Source organism: Aristolochia californica, unplaced genomic scaffold, assembly GCF_029961685.1.
Source record: "Aristolochia californica isolate CCGP_79_NKW_82.1479 unplaced genomic scaffold, dmAriCali1.0.hap1 SCAF_10, whole genome shotgun sequence".
In the NCBI taxonomy this organism is placed as follows: domain Eukaryota; kingdom Viridiplantae; phylum Streptophyta; class Magnoliopsida; order Piperales; family Aristolochiaceae; genus Aristolochia; species Aristolochia californica.
Genome location: NW_027181771.1, coordinates 6612241 through 6623232, shown reverse-complemented (window position 1 = coordinate 6623232; position 10992 = coordinate 6612241). Strand labels below are relative to the sequence as shown.

The 10992-nt window shown below is 42.8% G+C and overlaps 1 pseudogene; it reads right to left on the bottom strand.

Moving 5' to 3' along the window:
- Nucleotides 1-1498: 1498 nt before the first annotated feature.
- Nucleotides 1499-10631, bottom strand: LOC137942841 (phenylalanine N-monooxygenase-like; annotated as a pseudogene).
- Nucleotides 10632-10992: the final 361 nt, after the last annotated feature.

Sequence of the window (10992 nt, the reverse complement as noted above, 5' to 3'; positions counted from 1 at the left end):
TGCAATGAATTGGATCACTATGCCCACATTTGCAAAGTTAAGATTAAAAATGGCCCTTAAATGGGTCTCTAAGGGTTATCCCAAAGGATTTGAAGATGTGAGTAAGTCTGACCATGTATACAAATTGAATAAAGCATTATCTAGGTTAAAGAAAGCTCCAAGAGCGTGGTATGAAAGACTAAGCAAATTCTTAGAAAAGAATGACTATAGTAGAGGAGGCATAGATAAGACTCTAATCAGTAAGAACCATGAGCAAGACTTGAGTATCATTCAAATTTATGTGAATGATTTCATATTTATTTCTTCAAATCCCTCTCATTATGAAGAATTTTCTAATGTAAGGAAGAATGAGTTTAATGGGTGAACTCACATTCTTCCTTGGACTTCAAATAACACAAACTGAAAATGGCACATTTATAATTCAGCCCAAAACACAAAGGGATTGCTTAAGAGATTCAACATTGAAAATCTTAAGTAAATTTACAAACCCATGCGTTCGTCCTTGAAACTTGACTCGGAAAACACCGGTAGGGCCATAGATAAAAAATTGTATAGATGCATGATAGAATCCCTACTTGACCTTTCATAGATCAGATATAGTGGTCTTAGTATACCAATGTGCTAGATATCAGTCCAATCATAGAGAATCTCACTTAGTGGTAGTAAAAGAATTTTCCGTTATCTACGTGGGACAACCAATTTAGGTATTTGGTACTCAAACTCTTCAGCCATTCATGTAGTAAAGCCTTTTCTTATTCCCAAGAAAGCATGACACCTCATTTTACCCATTTCAAATAGTGCTACCTCTTCCTTTTAAGTGAACTTTTCATACGACAAGCATTGACTTGGTACTTTAGTTGCACGAAGAGCATTGATGGAAATTATATTTCCATATAAATGGGTCACATTTATACTTCACATGGAATGGAGGAGATTAGTCCCATTGTTAGTACACATACTAACAAATCTCAAGCAAGTCAATGCGGGGAAGGGGAGGGGAATGAGGATTGTTCAATAAATCTTTTTGTGAGTTCTTTGAAATAAATAACTCATATTGGTTTATGAGACTTGTAATTTAATTCCAATTAGGGAATTTTACTGCACTACCCAATTATTTTAAAATAATAACACAAATAGCCAACTTTTCAACTTAATATTACAAATACCCAACTTTGACCGATCAACTGCACATATGTACAGTCAAAAGTGACATGTAAGCTTTGACCGCTTATGTGGGATGTTATGACTTATTTTAATTCCACCAACACAAATGACGATCCATCCTTATAAGTTCTACATTTATTAAAATTTTCAGTGAAATAAACAGAATTAAATGAGTATAATTGCCAAATATAAAAAAATCACTTCCCATTTCCCCCTAGAGAAGTTCATCCTCTCTTACTCTCCACCAATGCAAGAAAAGAAAGAGACAATTAATCTATGTATATATATATATATACGGGTTAAAAATCGTCAAAATGAAATGCTCCCACCCACTCTAGTGGGGTGTATAGAGGTGTGCAGCCAGCCGAGGTTTAGTTTGAGCCAGCAGAGCCTTGGCCAGGAAGAGATCATTCGGGGACTCCGAGAGATCAATGCTTGACATGTCGGCCGGCACGCTCCAGTTGAAGCCTTGGAGAAGTCTGGCCAGAAGCATGACGGTCATGGCGGTGCCGAGGGGCGCACCCATGCAACCTCTGCGGCCGGTGCTGAAGGAGATGAACCGGAGCTCCGTCTCTAGCAGATCCACCACGGCGGAACCCATGTGACGCTCCGGCCTGAACTTGAGCAGGTCATCCCAAACCTTGGGGTTCCTTCCTAGGCCTATTCGGCTCAGCAGAACGTGGGTACCCTTGGGTATGAAGTAGCCGGCGACGGTGGCGTCGCATGTGGAGAAGTGCGGAAGGTTGAAGGGGGCAATAGGAATGCTTCCCGAGCACAGGCCTTCACGTAGTTCAGCTATGGGAAGTCTGACTCTTGAACCAGCCTGTCTTTCCCCACCACCCGGTCTACTTCCTCCACCGCTTTGCGAAGCATGTCCGGCTCGTTCATCATCTCTGCCAAGGCCCATTCGACTGCGTTTGATGGGTTGTCTACTGCTGCGTAGATCAAGTCCTGAAAGTTCAACAAATTAAGCACACAGTAGAAACTCTTCTGTTTAACCAGGTTTTGAATTTCCAGAGTTATGCTACTTATTTGAAGAAGGATGAGTGGCGTGTCATTCACAATCATGAGAACAAAATTGGTTTATAACAGAAACAAATGCGGTTCTTCAGTTCTGGCTAACTTACCGCTGTTTGTGCTTTGATTTCTTCCGTCGTAAGCAAAGGTTTCCCACTGCAGTCTTTTACGGAGATGAGAACATCAAGAAGATCCTCAGGCTCCTTTTTCAGTCCAATCCTCCATTCTTTTATTCTTTGCCCAATCACCTTATCGTGGTACTTGTCCACTATCTTGATGGCCTTCTTAATGGTCTTCTCATGCCCATTCAAATCCAACCACCTCAAGCTAAGGCATATAATCGGAGACCCAGAACGCATAGAGATGGGAGAGCACAGTGAAGAGAGCATCGACGTGCTCCACTTCCTCCATTCCGGACCCTCCATCTTCCCTCCCTGATGCAAATAGAGAGCACAGGCAGAAGATACTCCTTAAATCATGGAGATAGGATTTATTCAGTTGCTAAAATCTTTAGGCGTTGTTAAGTTGTTTAATTAATTTCCGGTAAGACTCGGTTGCTATATCGGCAATCCCGTCATAATTTGTTTCCTGATTTTCAGATGTAATCCTTTATAGACGGAGAGTTGAGAGAAGAACATTAGTTGTCGAATTTCAGAAAGAAAAAACAAAGAAATTTCATTAACAGAGAGATTCTGTTCGTTTTTTTTTTTTCTCTCTTAGACGTCAACGGGAGGTTGGCTCCGGAGGTTTTCACCATTTTCGTATCAGAGCTTTCGATCCTGAAATAGCCATTCCAGAAAAAAAAAAAAAAAAATCTCCGACGGCGAGCTTCTCGTCGCAACCGTTTGTCTCCGTTAGCGTGTCAAGAGGCTTCTCCGTCTCTGGTTCCTCGTTTCCGATATCAACATCGGAGAGATTTCCGTCGCTAAAGAGCTTCGCCCACCTCGTCCTCACCTGGTTCCGAAAATCAGAGCTTCAGAGTCGCCGTTGCCGCCGGGAAGAAATCCCAACATCAAAGTCGCTGCCGAAAATCTTCCTCGCCGTTGCCGTTGCCGCCGTCGGTACCATCGGTATCTGGTATTTCTCTCGCTGAATTTCTTAGCATAAAATTTCTTGTTTCGTTAGCGGCAAAAAAAATTTCGTTTCGTCCGAAGAACAAAACGGAGAAGACGAACACTGAATTAAATCAGCGATTTAATTTGAGCCGAGCCGAGCCAAGATTTAATTTGAGCTGAGCCGAACCGAGCCAAGATTTAATTTGAACTGAGACGAGCCGAGATTTAATTTGAGCTGAGCTGAAGTATTTATTGCCAAAACAGAGAACGCCGTCGACGAAGGATTTATTTCCTTTATCTGCAAAACACACAGACGCCGAGGTGTCACGTTCAAAGGCCTCCTGGTGCAAGGTTTCTTTCTTCAAGGAATGCAGTGTTTCATGCCAGTTACTCGCAGTGGTAATTCGTACACTATGTCGAATAACCAAAATCCAAACACTGATCTTCCCTAGCTTCAAGCCCAGATCAACCATCTCGCTTCTGTTTTGGAACAGATTAATCAAAGGCTGGATACAATGGAGGAACGTCGAACTCGAGATGAGTTTGGACCTCAAAATAGGAGAGTGCGTAAACCTCCTTCGGAAGATGAAGTAAACGGCAGTGAAGGGAACGAAGAGGATGAAGAATACAGGGAGAGGAACAGGGGATTTGGCGATCATGAAGCTCATTTTGGGCGACATGGCCGTGGATTTCCCAGGGGACGAGGAGGATGTGGCTTCGACCGTTACCCTCGCGATGAACCAGCTAAGGGGATGAAGGTGGAAGTCCCAGATTTTTTTGGGAAGTTGGATCCCAATGCGTTTGAAGATTGGTTGACGGCCATGGAGGATTATTTTGATTGGTTCTCCGTGTCCAAGGATAGAAAAGTTCATTATGTTCGTATAAAATTAAAAGGACATGCACGAGCCTGGTGGAGTAGTGTGGAAGAACAACTACGTCGTACTCAATGTGCGCCAGTATCTAATTGGGGTGAAATGAAGGAACGGCTAAAAGAGAAGTATTTGCCTATTGATTACGAGCAACTCATGTTTGAAGAGATGTTGCAACTGAAGCAAGGAATATTGACTGTTGATCAGTATACAGACCGTTTCCATGAATTGACTGTTCGTAGCAAAGTAGTGGAAAACGAGCAACAAACACTGGCTCGTTACCGCATGGGCTTACGTAATGAGCTGCGTAAAGAGATGCTGATAGCACGACTTCTAAATGTTGATGAAGCTTATCAATTGGCCTTACGAGTTGAAAAACAACTGGGATTCTTCAGCGGGAGATGCACATCATCTACAGATCTCAGACAGGAACGTGCATCAACACAACAATTCCAGAAACCACCTATGCTCACAGACCAAGGTAGACACGTTGTGGTGGGCGACCAAAGAGGAAAGGCCAAACTTACGGGTGATGGACCACAATGCTACAAGTACAAGGGATTTGGACATTTTGCTATAATCTGTCCTACGAAAGAAAAAAAATTGGCTTTTGTGTGGAAAAGAGCTTAGAATGGTTGATACAGTTGAAGGAGTTGAAGAAGAAGAATACGAAGAAAATGATAGTGAAGATGAGGAACACTTGGAAGCAACCGATCTACCCAGTTGTGTGATCCACCGAGTTTTGACTGGCACAAAACAGAAGTACAAAGGTGGTGGTTCTGATTGGAGGCACACCAACATTTTTCATACCCGCATGGAGCATGGTGGTCGAGCGTTAAATGTCATCATTGACAACGGGAGTGGAATGAATGTTATCTCTAATGATGTGGTGGAGCGCTTGGGTTTGATAGTTGAAAAACACCCCACCCCGTATCGAGTAAGTTGGGTTAATGAAGATAACCACATTTTGGTAAAACATCGTTGTTTGGTGAAGTTTGCATTGGGAAGAAACTATACAGATGAGGCTTGGTGTGATGTGATCCCTATGACCATTTGTCACTTATTGTTGGGTCGACCTTGGCTCTATGACAGAAAGGTGTTGTATAATGGGTATGCCAATTCTTACTCCTTTAAATTTAATGGCAAGAAATTCGTTTTAAACCCTTTGCAGATTTCTGAGTTTGAGACCCAACCGAAACAAAAAAAACTGAAAAGGCTGTTCCTATGCTAACCATTCGGCAATTCACTCAAGCTCTAAAAGGAGAACAACTCGTGCTGTTGGTGGTGAACCTAGAGGTTAAACAAGATGGTGGTATTATCCCCAACGAATTTACAAAGATGCTAGAGAAGTTCCAAGACATCATGCCCGATGAAATGCCAAGACAGCTACCACCATTGCGAGCGGTGCAACATGCCATTGATCTACTCCCAGGTTCTTCCTTGCCCAATCTTCCACATTACCGTATGAGTCCCAAAAAAAATGAAGAACTCAATCGACAAATTCAGCAATTGCTTGACAATGGGTTCATTTGAGAAAGTCTTAGCCCTTGCGCCGTACCAGTTTTACTTACACCCAAGAAAGACAATACTTGGAGGATGTGCGTTGATAGCCGCGCGATTAACAAAATAACGGTGAAGTACCGGTTTCCTATTCCCTGACTTGATGACATGTTAGATTTATTGAGTGGAGCATCTATCTTTACAAAAATTGATCTTCGTAGTGGGTATCATCAAATTCGAATCTGTCCCGGAGACGAGTGGAAGACGGCTTTCAAAACAAAAGAGGGCTTATTTGAGTGGTTGGTCATGCCCTTCGGACTAACCAATGCGCCAAGCACATTTATGCGTGTCATGACGCAAGCACTCAAACCCTTCTTGGGCAAATTCATAGTGGTCTATTTCGATGACATTTTGATTTTTAGCCATTGTTTGCAGGATCATTTAGACCATGTGCAGCAAGTCCTGGAAACACTAAAAAGAGAACAACTCTTTATAAACCGTGGCAAGTGTTCTTTTATGAAGAAGCGGGTGTATTTCTTGGGGTTTATTATTTCAGACCAAGGGGTAGAAGTCGATCCTGCCAAGGTTCAAGCAATAAAAAGTTGGCCGGAAGTGCGCAGTTTTCATGGGCTGGCAACATTCTATCGGCTTTTTATACGGAACTTCAGTACCATCATGGCCCCCATCACCGAGTGTTTGAAGTCAAAACAATTTTTGTGGACTGCATCTGCCAATAATGCCTTCAATGAGATCAAAACGAAAATGGGAGAGGCCCCTGTTTTGAAGCTTCCAGATTTTTCCAAAATATTTGAAATTGCATGTGATGCATCGCATGTAGGTGTGGGAGGAGTACTTAGCCAAGAAGGACATCCTATTGCCTTCTATAGCGAGAAACTCAATGAGGCCCGTCGGCGCTATTCGGCGTATGATATGGAATTTTATGCTTTGATTCAAGCTCTTAAACATTGGCGTCTTTACTTGATTCATAGAGAATTCGTTCTCTTTACTGATCACGATTCATTAAAACATTTGAATGCTCAAAGTAAGATGACCGCACGACATGCTCGGTGGATGGAATTTCTATAGCAATTTGACTTCGTTATCAAGCATAAGTCTGGAACTGAAAACAGAGTCGCAGACGCATTAAGCAGGAGGCCCCATTTGCTTGTGATATCGTCAGTTAATACTTTGGACTTTGACAGTTTTAAGCCGCAATATTCTACAAATGCAGACTTTGGCGCTATTTGGCTTCAGCTCATGGAAAACTCGAATGCAACTATAAAATAATTCTCAGTCAAAGATGATTTTCTATTCCACGGCAATCGACTATGTATTCCGTGCGGCTCTTTTAGAGAATTTATTATTTCAGAGCTTCACGGAGGGGGCTTAGCAGGGCATTTCGGTATTGATAAAACATTTGCCATGGTCTCTGACAGGTTCTTTTGGCCCTACTACGTCGCGACGTTCATAAAGTTGTGGTTCGTTGTCGAGTTTGTCAAATAAACAAAGGCACCAAACAGCAAGCGGGTCTCTATACCCCCCCTTCCCATTCCAGATAGGCCTTGGCAGCACCTTAGTATGGATTTTGTGCTTGGATTACCCAAGACCCTACGACAGCATGATTCCATAATGGTTGTGGTGGATCGTTTTTCGAAGATGGCTCATTTCATTCCATGTCACAAGACTTACTATGCTTCCAAAACAGCGACACTATTTTTCCAAGAAGTTATTCGGCTGCATGGCGTTCCAGCTACCATAGTGTCCGATCGGGATGTTAAGTTCATGAGTTATTTTTGGAAGACTTTGTGGGCAAAAATGGGGACAAAACTCCTATTTTCCAGTGCATTTCATTCTCAAACCGACGGCCAAACCGAAGTGACCAATCAAAGTTTGGGAAATTTATTACGATGTTTAGTAGCAGATCATGCAGCAAGTTGGGACTTCATATTACCGCAAGCTGAATTTGCTTTCAATAACTCTGTTAATCGTTCCACTGGTTGCACACCATTTGAAGTGGTATATGGTTTTTGCCCCAAAACTCCACTGGACCTCCACACTCTGACATTGCCTTCTCGACCCAGTGAAGCTGCATTGGATTTCTCTACTTACATGAAGGATATCCATGAGGAAGTTAAGCGGCGTCTATCCCTCAGCACTGAAGCATATTCTACCGCTGCAAATACTAAGCGGAAGGACAGACAATTTCAGGTTGGCGATAGGGTTCTTATACGATTAAAGCTTGAATGTTTTCCTCCTGGGAGTTTCAACAAGCTACATGCTCGACGTGTCGGACCTTTTAAGGTGGTTAAGAAGTTGGGTCCTAACGCCTACGTCATTGACTTACCTGCTGGCTATGGCATCAGTCCTGTTTTCAACATTGAAGATCTCACTCAATTTCATGATCCGGAAGAACCAGTGCCAGCAGCCTCAGATCTAATTACCCCACACGATGCAGTTATTCGTGTTCCAAAGAATACCGACCCAAGAGATGAAATTGCGTCGATACACGACCACCAGTTTGTTACTACACGGCGTGGAGGATATTACAAATTTTTAGTACAATGGAAAAATCGTCCCCAATCTGATTCCGTTTGGCTACAAGCTTCGGAACTCAGTCGACTTCACCCTGACTTATTTGCTGCTTATGTTCTTCAAAACTTGCCAGAGTCAAGTTCTCCTGAGTGGCCGGCAACTGATGCAAATAGAGAGCACAGATCACAGGCGGAAGATACTCCTTAAATCATGGAGATAGGATTTATTCAGTTGCTAAAATCTTTAGGCGTTGTTAAGTTGTTTAATTAATTTCCCGTAAGACTCGGTTGCTATATCGGCAATCCCGTCAAAGTTTGTTTCCTGATTTTCAGATGTAATCCTTTATAGATGGAGATTTGAGAGAAGAACATTAGTTGCCGAATTTCAGAAAGAAAAAACAAAGAAATTTCATTAACAGAGAGATTTTGTTCCTTTTTTTTTCCCTCTTAGACGTCAACGGGAGGTTGGCTCTGGAGGTTTTCACCACTCCCCTTCCCAAAGTATCTCTTGTTGAACATCGTTTTCCTGATCACATTGCCACTATATTGCCTCACTACTTCCCTAACATCCACAATTGCACCCTCCTCTGAGGATTTGCACTGGCTGTACATGTATATGACGAGGTTATTAGCCTCCTCGGTTCTTTTATCATGGAGCCACCGGAGTTTGGCGGGGCTGATGATCTCTGATGCCACGACCCTCCTCATCTTCTTCCACTGGTCTCCTCATGGTGCCACTGCAATGGAGAGATAGCCTCGGCTGGAATACTCCATTCCCATTGTGAGCGGCCTGGATGCAAAGATTGCATCCTGCTTTTTTAGAAACTCCCGGGCTATCTCAGGACAAGTGACGGGCACCACATGCACATTCCCAAGCCTGACGCATGCAATGTTTGTGTTCATATCCTTCATGAGTCTCAAGATCCACCGGAATGCCGGCCTTTTGAAAAAGATCTCAGAAAGGTTACCAAGAAATGGCCAAGGAGCCGTGATATAGAAATTTAAGAACGAAGAGGAATAGATGAACGGAGAAAGAGAAGATAGAGTAAGGAAGATTAATTTCAGAATTAATCACATATCCCCATTACATTTCATCCCGGCTATCTATACAAGAAACTACCCAGGACTCTGAAAAGGAAATAACCCCCCACAATCAAAGAGTTGTCTAACCCATTAAAATTAACTGAATAGACACTAATTAATAACTACTAAACCATTAACCCACACTACACAACGGCCTCAGCCATGTCCGACCCTACCTTCGTGGTCTTCTTCATGTGGCCATATCATACCCCACCCCTTAAGAATCCTTGTCCTCAAGGATGAAACCAGGATAGGACTTGGTGAAATGCCACTCATTCTCCCAAGTTGCATCTTCTGCCGATGCCCCCACCCATTTCACTAAGATTTCAGATTTTGGGCGATATTTACCCTTTCGGATCACACGTCGATCTAAGACCATCTCGGGCTATGGAAGAACAGTTGTCGTGCCCGAAACAGGGGGGAAGTTGGGTAGATGTTGGAGTAACTAGACCCAAATGCTTCCGTAACAAACTGACATGAAACACATCATGAATTTGAGAACCAGGAGATAAAGCCAGTTTATAAGCCACCGGACCAACCTTCTCAATAATTTTGTAGGGCCCAAAGAAACGTGGGGCAAACTTCATGGAGGCCCTAAAAACCACAGAAGTCTGTTTATAGGGTTGGAGTTTCAAATACACATAATTGCCCACCAGGAATGATACCTCTTGTCTGTGTTGGTCTGCTTGACATTTCATCCGCTCTTGAGCCAACAGAAGGTTTCGTCGTAGTTCACGTAGGATGGCATCGCGGTCACATAGGTACTCATCTACTGCTTGTACATGAGAAGTGCCTGGTACATAAGCCAGTAAACTTGGAGGTGGAATACCGTAAACAACTTCAAAAGGTGTCATCTTGGTAGAAGAGTGATTGGAAGTATTGTAGCTGAACGAGGCCCAGGGAATCCATTCGATCCATTTTCGCGACTGATCCCCTGTAAAACAACGTAAATATTGCTCCAAAGTTCGATTGACAACTTCCGTTTGGCCGTTAGATTGAGGATGGTAGTTTGAGCTCATACTTGAGCTCATACATAACTTGGTACCCTACAGCTGGAACAATGTTCGCCAAAAGAAGCTGATAAACACCTTGTCCCGATCGCTAACGATTGATTACGGAATACCGTGCAAGCGAACCACTTGGGCAACAAATGCCTTGGCAACTATGACAACAGTAAATGAGTGTTTCAATGCTACTAAATGAGCATATTTTGTCAATCGGTTGACGACTACCATGATAACAGTATACCCATGGGAAGAGGGTAACCCTTCAATAAAATCCATCGAGACATCAGTCCACATTTGAGTAGGGATGGGTAGCGGTTGAAGCAATCCTTCGGGCTTCATACAATCGGTTTTAAACCACTGGCAGATATCACATTGTTGCAAAAATTCCTTTATCCCCTGGCGCATATTAGACCAAAAGAAACTTTGTTTGATACGGGAGAGAGTTTTATGAAATCCAAAGTGCCCACCTATAGGCGACGAATGGCAATCAGCCATTATCTTTTGGAATAAAAAATGAGGTGGGGCTCAAATAAACTTTGTCTTTTATAAACCACACACCGTCACGTTGGAGTAGCTTGTGTCCTGCTTGAGATGGCCCTTTTTGTAATAAGTCTTTATAAAAGGAATCCTGTTGGACTTCCTTTTGAAGCATTGGCCACCAATCTGCACGTGGTTGATAAATAGATAAAAAATGGAATTCAGCTACACTTGATAAAGAATCCGTGCCTTGATTTTCAGGCCCACGTTTATACTCAATTTCAAAATC